At 41.4% G+C, this 9,489-nt stretch overlaps 1 long non-coding RNA gene across 1 annotated transcript; it reads left to right on the top strand.

The window, feature by feature from the left end:
• The first annotated feature begins 1,962 nt into the window (after nt 1-1,962).
• Nucleotides 1,963-9,404, top strand: LOC141410896 (uncharacterized). The gene is made up of 2 exons (XR_012435701.1): nt 1,963-2,614; nt 5,227-9,404. It is a non-coding gene; the product is annotated as an uncharacterized lncRNA (long non-coding RNA).
• The last annotated feature ends 85 nt before the right edge of the window (nt 9,405-9,489 follow it).

The raw sequence follows: 9,489 nt of genomic DNA on the forward strand, positions 1-9,489 counted from the left end.
AAGAAATATGAAACCAGGCAAGACTGATAGTGTTTAGAAGCACCATATTCAGTACTTGGTAAATTGCTCTCATCTATATACAAGGTGACTCCAAATCCTTCCAGCTCTGAGTGGGATCTAAAGCAGAACTGGGATTTTCAGAGTCTAGGCTGCAAAGAATATCACCTTCTTTGAGTAATATGGTCCAGCAGACCATATAATTTTGGAAGAATCTGTGGTAGAGAAAGCATTTTGTGAGAAGTTGACAGTAAAGCCCAATAGGGGATCATAACATAAATCTCTAGGGTTCTGAAGCAAGACTTACATAACATTACAAAAACAGCAGCTGGTTTGCTACTGGGCCCTGATGGAGTTTTGACAACTGTGAGTTGTCAAATGACTGTGGCCATCACCACCATCACCACTTGAATGCTGTAAGATGTATGAACTGGGTGGTACCAGTGGCAAACCATTGTAGAAAAAATTGGAAGCTACATCCAGGACCAGGCACTTGGAGAGCTGGTGGAAAAAGGAAGCTGAGAGAACTGTTGCTGCCCCTGTGTTTTCTTCTCTCAGTTCACACCTGCAGACTGTAGCCATATGGGGATCCACTTGTTTTACACTGAGTTTGCCTGGTATATCATGCAAGGTAGAAACGGGCTGCAGTTGCTTCTGGCTAGAGCTGCTCATGCGGCTTGTGAATGCTGAGCACATCCAACCCTGCAATCAGAGGCATCACATTAAGAGGTTGAAACAGCCATGGTAAGAGTATTTTCACTAGACAACTGGCAAATCTTTGGGTGAAGATCCCTTTTCCCCTCCTGCAGAGCAGGTTGTGAAACTCCTGACAACAGTTCCATTTAGGAGTTGCCTTGCAGCAAGTACTGAAAGGAAATTCGGTCAATGGGTAGAGTTTTGGGTAAGGTACCTGGTCATTCATTTTTTATGGAAACAGAAGTGGTCCAGACAAGAGTATACATGGTCTCAAGGACAGCGAAAAATGAGTTGGTCAGGGGTCTGGAAGGAGAGAGGTCCGAAAATGGGGAGCAAAGAGGTTTGCAGTGAAGTCCTATGGATGGACCTACAGAAGATGTTTGTAAACATGTTAATATCCCTTGACAACATCCACTATGGAAGGAGACCTAAATAACCAATAGTCAAAATGATTCATCCAGTTGATGTCCACTAGCTTCTGACATGGGCTACTCCAATGCTGGGCCCTTGAACAAAGTAGCTATGGTGGCCTGGATGAAAGCCAGTTATAAACCCAAAAGTTGGGATGATTAGGTACTGCCACTGCTCGTGTGACCATGAAACCTTAAAGTGCCACCACATCACTGCTGAGAAGCTCTCAGCCTAAGGGGGCAATAGGATGACTGTTGAAGGCATAGTTGAGGTAGTGTCTTGAAGAGGATAGTTGTGAGGAAATGGTACCAGTTTCTAGGGTGTAGGATGTTCTTTAGTTAACAACCATTGTATGGTGCTGTGTAGACAGATTGCATGGGTCTAGGAACCAATGGGTAGAATTTGGAGTGGCTGTATTACCATTGCCCTAAGTGACCCACTTTGGGAATTTATGCTTTTCATTCTATAACTCTAGGCTTACTAGTTTAGAGGTCCTGGTTTCTGGGACAGTACTTCTTCAAGAAGCACAACAAAAGTCCCATGGAACTTTAAGTTATGCTTAAAGTACTTTGTACTCCTATGCCAAGGAACCAGCAGACAAAAAGAAGAGTCACCACTGTGTCAAGGGTAGTTGACCATGATCATTGGGACAAGGTACAGTCTCTGCTGTACAATGGGAGAAGGAAGGCGTGTGCTTGGCACCCAGGTGATCCATTTGTATCTCAACTAGGCTGTGCAGCTATGGCCTGAGAAAGGTGTTGTGACCAGGATCTCATAGACCTCAAGGATGAGGGTCTGAGTCATCCACGCACACACTCAAATCAGAAGAGCTAAAGATATCTAGATTATGTACAAGAGGAGAGAAATGATGAGACCAGTGGCAGTGGTGGGGACTTCCGCTTGCACCTCTAACCTTCTCTTATCACTTTGCCCTAGGAAAAGAGGCCCCCATGGTCCTGGAGGCACTGCTCCCAGAATTCATATTGAGTCTGTGGATCCAAACAGAGTAAGGAGAACACTCTAGTGGATGCTGTGTTGTGCCACCAGGTCCTCCTTCAGGACTGAAGGACTGATTCCCCACCCACTGAAGGTCTGTCAGAGGTGCTCTCAACTGTCAGTCCTATTGGGAGAATTGCCCTTGACTGGAGGAAGCCTGAAACCTCACTGAACATACTTGGACCCCTTGCCTCAATTCAGGACAATTCTGAAGACCTCCCAAGTTTCAAAGTGTCCTCATAGGGTCAGCAGAGGCCTTTGATGGGACGAAACTGCAGCTCTACTTTGTTCTCTGCAAATCTTACTTCCCTTCCTTCCCAGGCGCAGATTCAGAATGCTCTGTAATACCCATTCCTCAGGTTAACCTCTGTTTCAGAGACTGCTTCCTGGGGAGACTTGAAACAGGTCTAGATGTCCACAGCTGCCTGGAAGAACCAGATCAGCCACTGTCCTTGCCAGATGTGAGCTCCTGCCTCTGGAGCTAATACTGCTCACCTCTCCATCCAAATACCAGGTAGGCGTGTCTGCCGGGAAAAACTGCAAGGAAAGGGTATCTTGGAAATTGTGCGTTTAGGTTTCTGAGAGGGTTTGAAAGAGTGAAAACTGGGTGAGACTATTTAAAATACCTGCCACAGTCTATCTTGGTATTATTCAGCATCCACTTATCTTTTCCATATTTAGGCATCCAAATGATAGTAGCAAGAGCAACAAATTCCCAATGAACATACTGCGATTCCTTCTAGAAATACATTATCACTTTATCCTTAAAAGGAAGAGTAGAAAAGTCACCACATCTCTCTCCGAGTGTACTCATTTCTACTTTAATTCCATCACAGTCTTATTTGCTTATCTTGTGTTCCAGATAAAATTAATTTATAATTAATAAATTAACTTATAATTTTATTATTATAAAATTATCACTTCCAATGCACTCTACTTAAGAAAATGGAGATGGATTAACAAAAGGAAGAAAATGATGAGCAGATGAACCTGTCCTCTTCTTTTAGTACTGCTCACAAGCTTACTATGGACATTTACAGTTTCTTTTTTCCACTACGTGTTCGATGTTTGCTGTGTTTTCTTCTGGTCTTTCAGCTGGTCCAGGCACTTGCCCTGGTGAAGCATCATTTTTATGCCTGAGGAGACTGAACTCTTGGCAATCCAGCTTGTACTTGGTTGCTATAGTCCTAGGGGTTGCATTTAGTTCCTTTTAACTGTGGTAAAACATATATAACACAAGACTTACAATTTTAACCATATAAAGTGTATAATTCAGTGGCATTATGTACATTCACAATGTTGTATAACTGCTACTGTTGTCTGTTTTCAGAACTGTTTCATCATACCAAGCAAAAACTGTTTTGCTCATTAAGCAATACCTCTTCCATTCCACCCTACCCACCAGTGCCTGCTAACTTCTGTTCAACTTTCTGTCTAAATAAATGTGCATATTTTGGATTCTTCATACAGGTGAAATTGTTCAATATTTGCCCTGTTGTGCCTGTTTTATTTTACTTAGTACAAGGTTTTGAAGGTTCATTTGTTTTGCAGTATATAGCAGAATTTCATCCATTTTTAAGGATAAATAGTATTTTCATATACACTGCATCTTGCTTATCTATTCACCTGTTGATGGACACCTGGGCTAGTTCCATCTTTTGACTATTGTGAATGCTGCTATGAACACTGGTGTACAAATATCTCCTTGAGTGTGTGCTTTCAGTTCTTTTGTATATGTTCCTAGGGGTGGAATTTTATATCATATGGTACATCTATGTTCAGCTTTTTGAGGAATAGCCAAACTGTCCTCCAAAAAGTCGTTCTACACACAATGCATACGTGTTTCAATTCCTCTACATTCTCAACACTTAATTCCATTAAAAACAAACAAACAAGCAAGAAAACAAACTATAGCCACCTAGGAGATAGAACTGGTATTTCACTGAAGTTTTGATTAGCATTTTCTTATGAACTAAGGATGGTGAATGTCTTTTCCATGACTTCTGTTAACTTTACCACAAGGCATGACATAACTGAAAAAAGCTACAAAAAGATGTCCTGGGTTCAGGTGTTCCCTCTCGATGTCCATTACTGAGTAGTACCTTTTTTCTCTTTTGCATTCTGGAACAATCACTCCAGCCAACTTCGTAACTGAATTCTTTGTGTTAATGCAGATGTTTGGGAGCCCAAGCGGCCAGATGGCAATCTCAACTCCTACTTCAATGGGACATTGTTGTATAATCCTGGAAAATATAGCCTTCTGCCATTGGGTAACACAACCTATAAGCCAATACAGATAAAACCAAGGGGCTGGTAATGCAAACATTTCACAAATAGGTCATTAGCTGTAATTAAATAGAGAAAGGCCACTTTTTCCATTATTTTGTTACTGGACCCATGTATCCTTACTACTGAAGAAAGAGTACATTACTCATTCAAACAATATACCACTTCTTTGTAGGGCAGCTCCCCACATGCCCAAAGTATCTTTCAGCTATTACTGTGAATCTTTAGTAAAGCATTCCATAATTTTACCATGCCAACTCTTTAGGGATGGAATGGATGGTAAAACCAGTGAGTTCCATGGGCATGGGAATTGCTGATAAGATCTTAGAGATATGCTGATGAGTGGATAGTTGGCAAGAGGAGTAAGAAATGTGTACTGTCTGCACAAAAAGAAGACTGCTGTATGCTGAAGAAACTGTGTCTTTGCTCAAAAATTCTTGGGGTTTTTATTGTAATTATCCTATTTCCACAGACCCCAACAGGGTGCCCTGATCTTCCAGGTCATAAGTGATAAGGGACAGGATTTACTGCAATTTAGTCTGGATGAGCTGTGAAATCTCTTCCTCTGGACTATCACTCAAAATTTTAGGAGTAATTTTGTGAAGGGTTAAAATAGCACATTTGCATTCAAGTAGAATGTGGTAGGGAACATGGGAACACGGTGTAAGAAAAATTGTCTCTTTGAATTGAAGATACTGACATTCTTGGAACACTGAAAAGCCAAAATATTGTTTAATGTCAAGATTCAGTGAATGTATCTTGGTAGATACAGTTAAGGAGTGGGTAAGCAGATTTCAAATGAAAATATGTCTCAAGCTAGTTATCTCCTTTCCTTTTTAGGTTCATTTCTGTATCAAGAAATTTTTGGCATCTCAACTTCACTTCATGCAGACTACTCAGTCCAGGCTTCAGAAAAGCAAGTGAACAAAGAAGACAACTGCTAGCTGTGTAAGCTAACCTCACTGATGAGAACAGCCACGTTCATCAAACCCAATCAGGGATGTTTATTTCTCTCTGTAGTCTAGAACTCTTAGACTCTATTCATACTCATACAATCCATACACACGAGTACCTACATTAGAAAAGCACTGCAACTTTTCCTTCTCTGGTTTAACCTCATTACCTAGCAAATGCTGGAATATGGCTGCAGTGTAAGTAGGGAGGCAATGAGCGGTGGTAAGGGAGGAGGATGTAGAGAATTGCCATCCACTGCAAGCTGTTTACCTGAAGTGAGATCATTACAGACTCTTAGAGGAAGAGTTATAACCTCAGCCTACAGGGGAGGAGGGGCTGTGTATGCTGGAGTTGTGCCATGGAGCTTGGCAGTTCAGAGACTTATTGCAGGGAAATCCTCCCAAATATCCTCATTCCAGTGATGGGTGGGGTTGGCAAGGTACCAAGTAATCCAAAGTGCCACATGAGACCTAATGCATGTAAATTCACCTGTATCATAACTCAGAGGCTCATGGGATCAGACTCTGTATCTCATTTTTGTCTTTGTCAGACAAAACAAAGTAATGTGGCTCATAAAAGATAAAAAGCCTTTAGGGAAATTATAGAAATTCCTTGTTCTCTAACCATGCCTTCAAACAAGAACTTGGAAGCTTCATGTTATCCTTTTCTTTTGTTAAGGACTCCAGTATGATCAGTATTAGCCTACCATACACACTATATCTTTATGTCCCTCCATTCTATTGTGTAACTGCAGCCACAGGTCATGTAAAACCTTGCCTTCAATAAGCATTGTGGTGTTTTTGGTGACTTCACTTCAGTAACTGCCAGTAATGTTCCAGCAGCTTCCACCGCTATACCCAGCCTTTGATAATAACCAGATCCTTAGTGCTTTCAAATCCAACCACGAGGGACAATCATCTACATTCCTGTCTCCCTCACCTGAAGTCACTCCTGTTACCAATTATTTCATCCACCAGAACTCACTAGGCACTTTAAATAATCTTCAGGATGTCCGAGAACCAGGCTTAGGTATTTGCTTCAACAGCTACAAACAGAGCAGCTTTAAGAAATATGTAAGTCCAACATAGGAATGTCTTTGAGCCAAACACTCCTGGTATTGTTTTCTGTCTCTTGGAACCTGCAGCTCTAGAAAATTGACTCCAGAAACTGCCACAGTTGCCCTAGAAGACTTGGATGATTCTGTTTTCCAGGAGATCTGATCTCCCTCCACACATCCATTACTCACATTGCCCATTTCCACCTTCCAGGGTTTTGTATTTTTGCTTTTTTGAGTTGAGGCTTCCCTATGTTGCCCAGTCTGGTTGGGACTCAATGGACTAAAGTGACCTTCCCACATCACCCTCCAAGTGTCTGGGACTACAGGAGTGTGCCACCAGGGCACCTGGCTTCCACCTTTGAATTTTAAGTGATTAATGTGTGCCTGGCAGCAGCCAGACCTCACATGGACCTCTTTGCTGCAAGGGAGTCTGAGAAATGTGAAGTTTATCTTTTGGTTTCTATAGCACAGGAAGTCAAGCTACAAGGTTACAGAAATGCTGGGAACTCAACTCACAGTTGAGGAGCTTTTAAAGGATCTGTCAAACTTCTGACCCTCTTCTCTACCAGCTGATAGGATAGGTAGATCACTGGTAAGAGGGAGGTCCTAGTATCCATGAGTTGTTTCTTTTTAACAATGAGGAAGAGTGGAGTTAAAAACAAACAAACTGGTATTTATGATATAAAAAACAGAAAGCTGTCAGGTTTTTTTGTGGATTTTTTTTTTTTTTTTTTGTGGCACTGGGGATTGAATCCAGGGCCTCTGCCATGTGAGGCAAGGGCTCTATTGGAGAGCCATGTCCACAGCCCAAATGCACCATTTTATAAGTGGAAGGAAACTCTTCCTTTCCCATATTTGAGGTCATAGCTGATACTCCTATAAAAAAGAAAGTATTACAAATTTATTTAATCCAAGTTTTACATGACACAGAGATGTCAGGCATGAAGACTCAAAGATCTGGAGAGAGTTTTCCAGTTTTGTTCTTAGGCTGGATGAAGAAGATAGCTGTGTAGACAAATGATTGGACACAAAGGTATGATCTAAAAATAGGGGTCATAGACAGCATCTGTTACTGTAACAAATACTTGAGATAATCATCTTAAAAAGAGGAAAGGTTTATTTTGGCTTACAGTTTTGGGCCTTTGGCAAGGTAGCACAGCATGGCAGGGAGTGTGAGATAGAGCAAAACTGCTCACTAACTAGCTGGAATATGAAAGAGAAAGGAAGAGACTAGGATCCCATGATCTCCTTGGAGGCCACAACCCCCCTCCCCAAAGACTAGATGACCTACCTACCCACAAGGTGACACCTCTTAAAGGTTCTACCACTAGCCAATAGCCCCATGGTCTGGGGACTAAGCCAGATTCATACTCTAGCATGAATCTGAGTATGAAAAAAAGATTTTTCTTGTCCTTGGGGGCAAGACTTCTTTGATGGTCTTCAAGGGAGAAGGGAACAGACAGAGTTACTTTCTAGGTTTTATATCTTGCATTGGAGGAGAAAGGTTCTAGTTTCTATGACCACCTTGGAAAAGAGGAATGCTGGTCTCTGTGACTCCTTTCAGGACATAAAGAGGGGCAGGGACAAAGGGGCAGAGAGAGTGAGATATACTTTGCTTCTGAGGCCTTCCAAAGCCTTAGAGGTGCTTCAGTTTGAAGCACGCAAGCATGGGTATCATTGTACTTCTTGGTGGGGTATTCTGAGTTCCAACTCTGCCTATACCCCATTTAATACTCAAACTCTACTAAACACTGGCCACTGCCAGGAGAAAAGTTTTCAAACCCTCAAAGAAGGTAAAAACTCAGACATGTAGTTTAGTTTAATATAGTATTATGTTAGTGGAAAAAAAGGCGTAGGAAGTGAAATGATTATAAGGTTGATTTAAACTGATGTACCTATAATGGAAATAATTATGAAGTGTACTGACATCAAAACCCAGTATGAATTCAGTTATATCTCTATCATTTACTGTGAGATTGATGTTTTCCCACTGACAATTTTACTGGCCAAGACTCTTAGATTGCAAATGGCAGAAAATCATTAAATGGGTTTATTTATTCAAAAGAAGAAATTCACTGGCTTACATCAATGAAAGGGTGATTGAGTCAGATATGACTCAGACATTCTGATATGACTAATGTTTCATTCTCATTCTCCCTTTCGTTTGCCTGACTCTTTCTCACTGATGATAGGATGGTCAAGTGAAGCCCCAATGGTGTATGCTGCCGTTTCATCACTGTACTACAAAGCAAAAGTGCCTCTTTCCCAATAACTCCAGCAAATGTTCTCTAGTGAACTTTCATGAGGTCAGTTTGGTTCACAAGCTTATTTCTGAAACTCCTCACTGTGGCTTAAATAGGTTGAACCCAGTCACATGTTCACTGCTGGAAACAGGACGGACTGTGTATAATGTGAACCGTACTAAGGTACAGGTGACAGGCAGTGTGGTTCTGGCTATTTGTAGGGGAAACCTGGTGTTCTGGTGACAGGCATGGGCTTCAGCTGCCTGAAGAAAGGAGTGCATTTTTCTAACATGTGCAAAGGCATCCTATCAACTAGCTGTGGCTGTGGAGCAATGGATGTGGTTGGATCAGCTTGGCCCCAACCGCCAACAGTTTGGACTGTGAGAAGGAGAGGGAAGGTTCTCTGAATGAAATCAGGCTCACTTTCTACGAAGGAGAATGGAGGATGGACAAGCAGAACCATCAGATGTACACCACAGAAAGTAATGCTGCAGTTCTGAAAGTCTTGCCTGGCAGATCCAACTCCACTCCATTTAAGTCTACCCAACAATTACTGATCCAAGACAATGTATGGGGGTGGGAAGTGCTACCCCCCCCCTCCACCAAGCCCAGGGAAAGAAAAAGAAAACTGAAGACTCTTAAATGAAGTGTTCTAACTTGAAACTATGCCAATGATGAAACTTCTCTTGGTCTTAAGTGCTACTTTTACCAAATAATTTTAAAATTCTTTTAGTTTTTTTGTAATAAAAACAATTAGTATTTAAGTGAATTACATATCTGTGTCCAAAAATCTAAGTTTACTCTAGTAAAATTAAGGCAGTTTAAGAGCATTCTTTATTGTATTTTTAG

This window comes from Castor canadensis, chromosome 9 (assembly GCF_047511655.1).
Source record: "Castor canadensis chromosome 9, mCasCan1.hap1v2, whole genome shotgun sequence".
In the NCBI taxonomy this organism is placed as follows: Eukaryota; Metazoa; Chordata; class Mammalia; order Rodentia; family Castoridae; genus Castor; species Castor canadensis.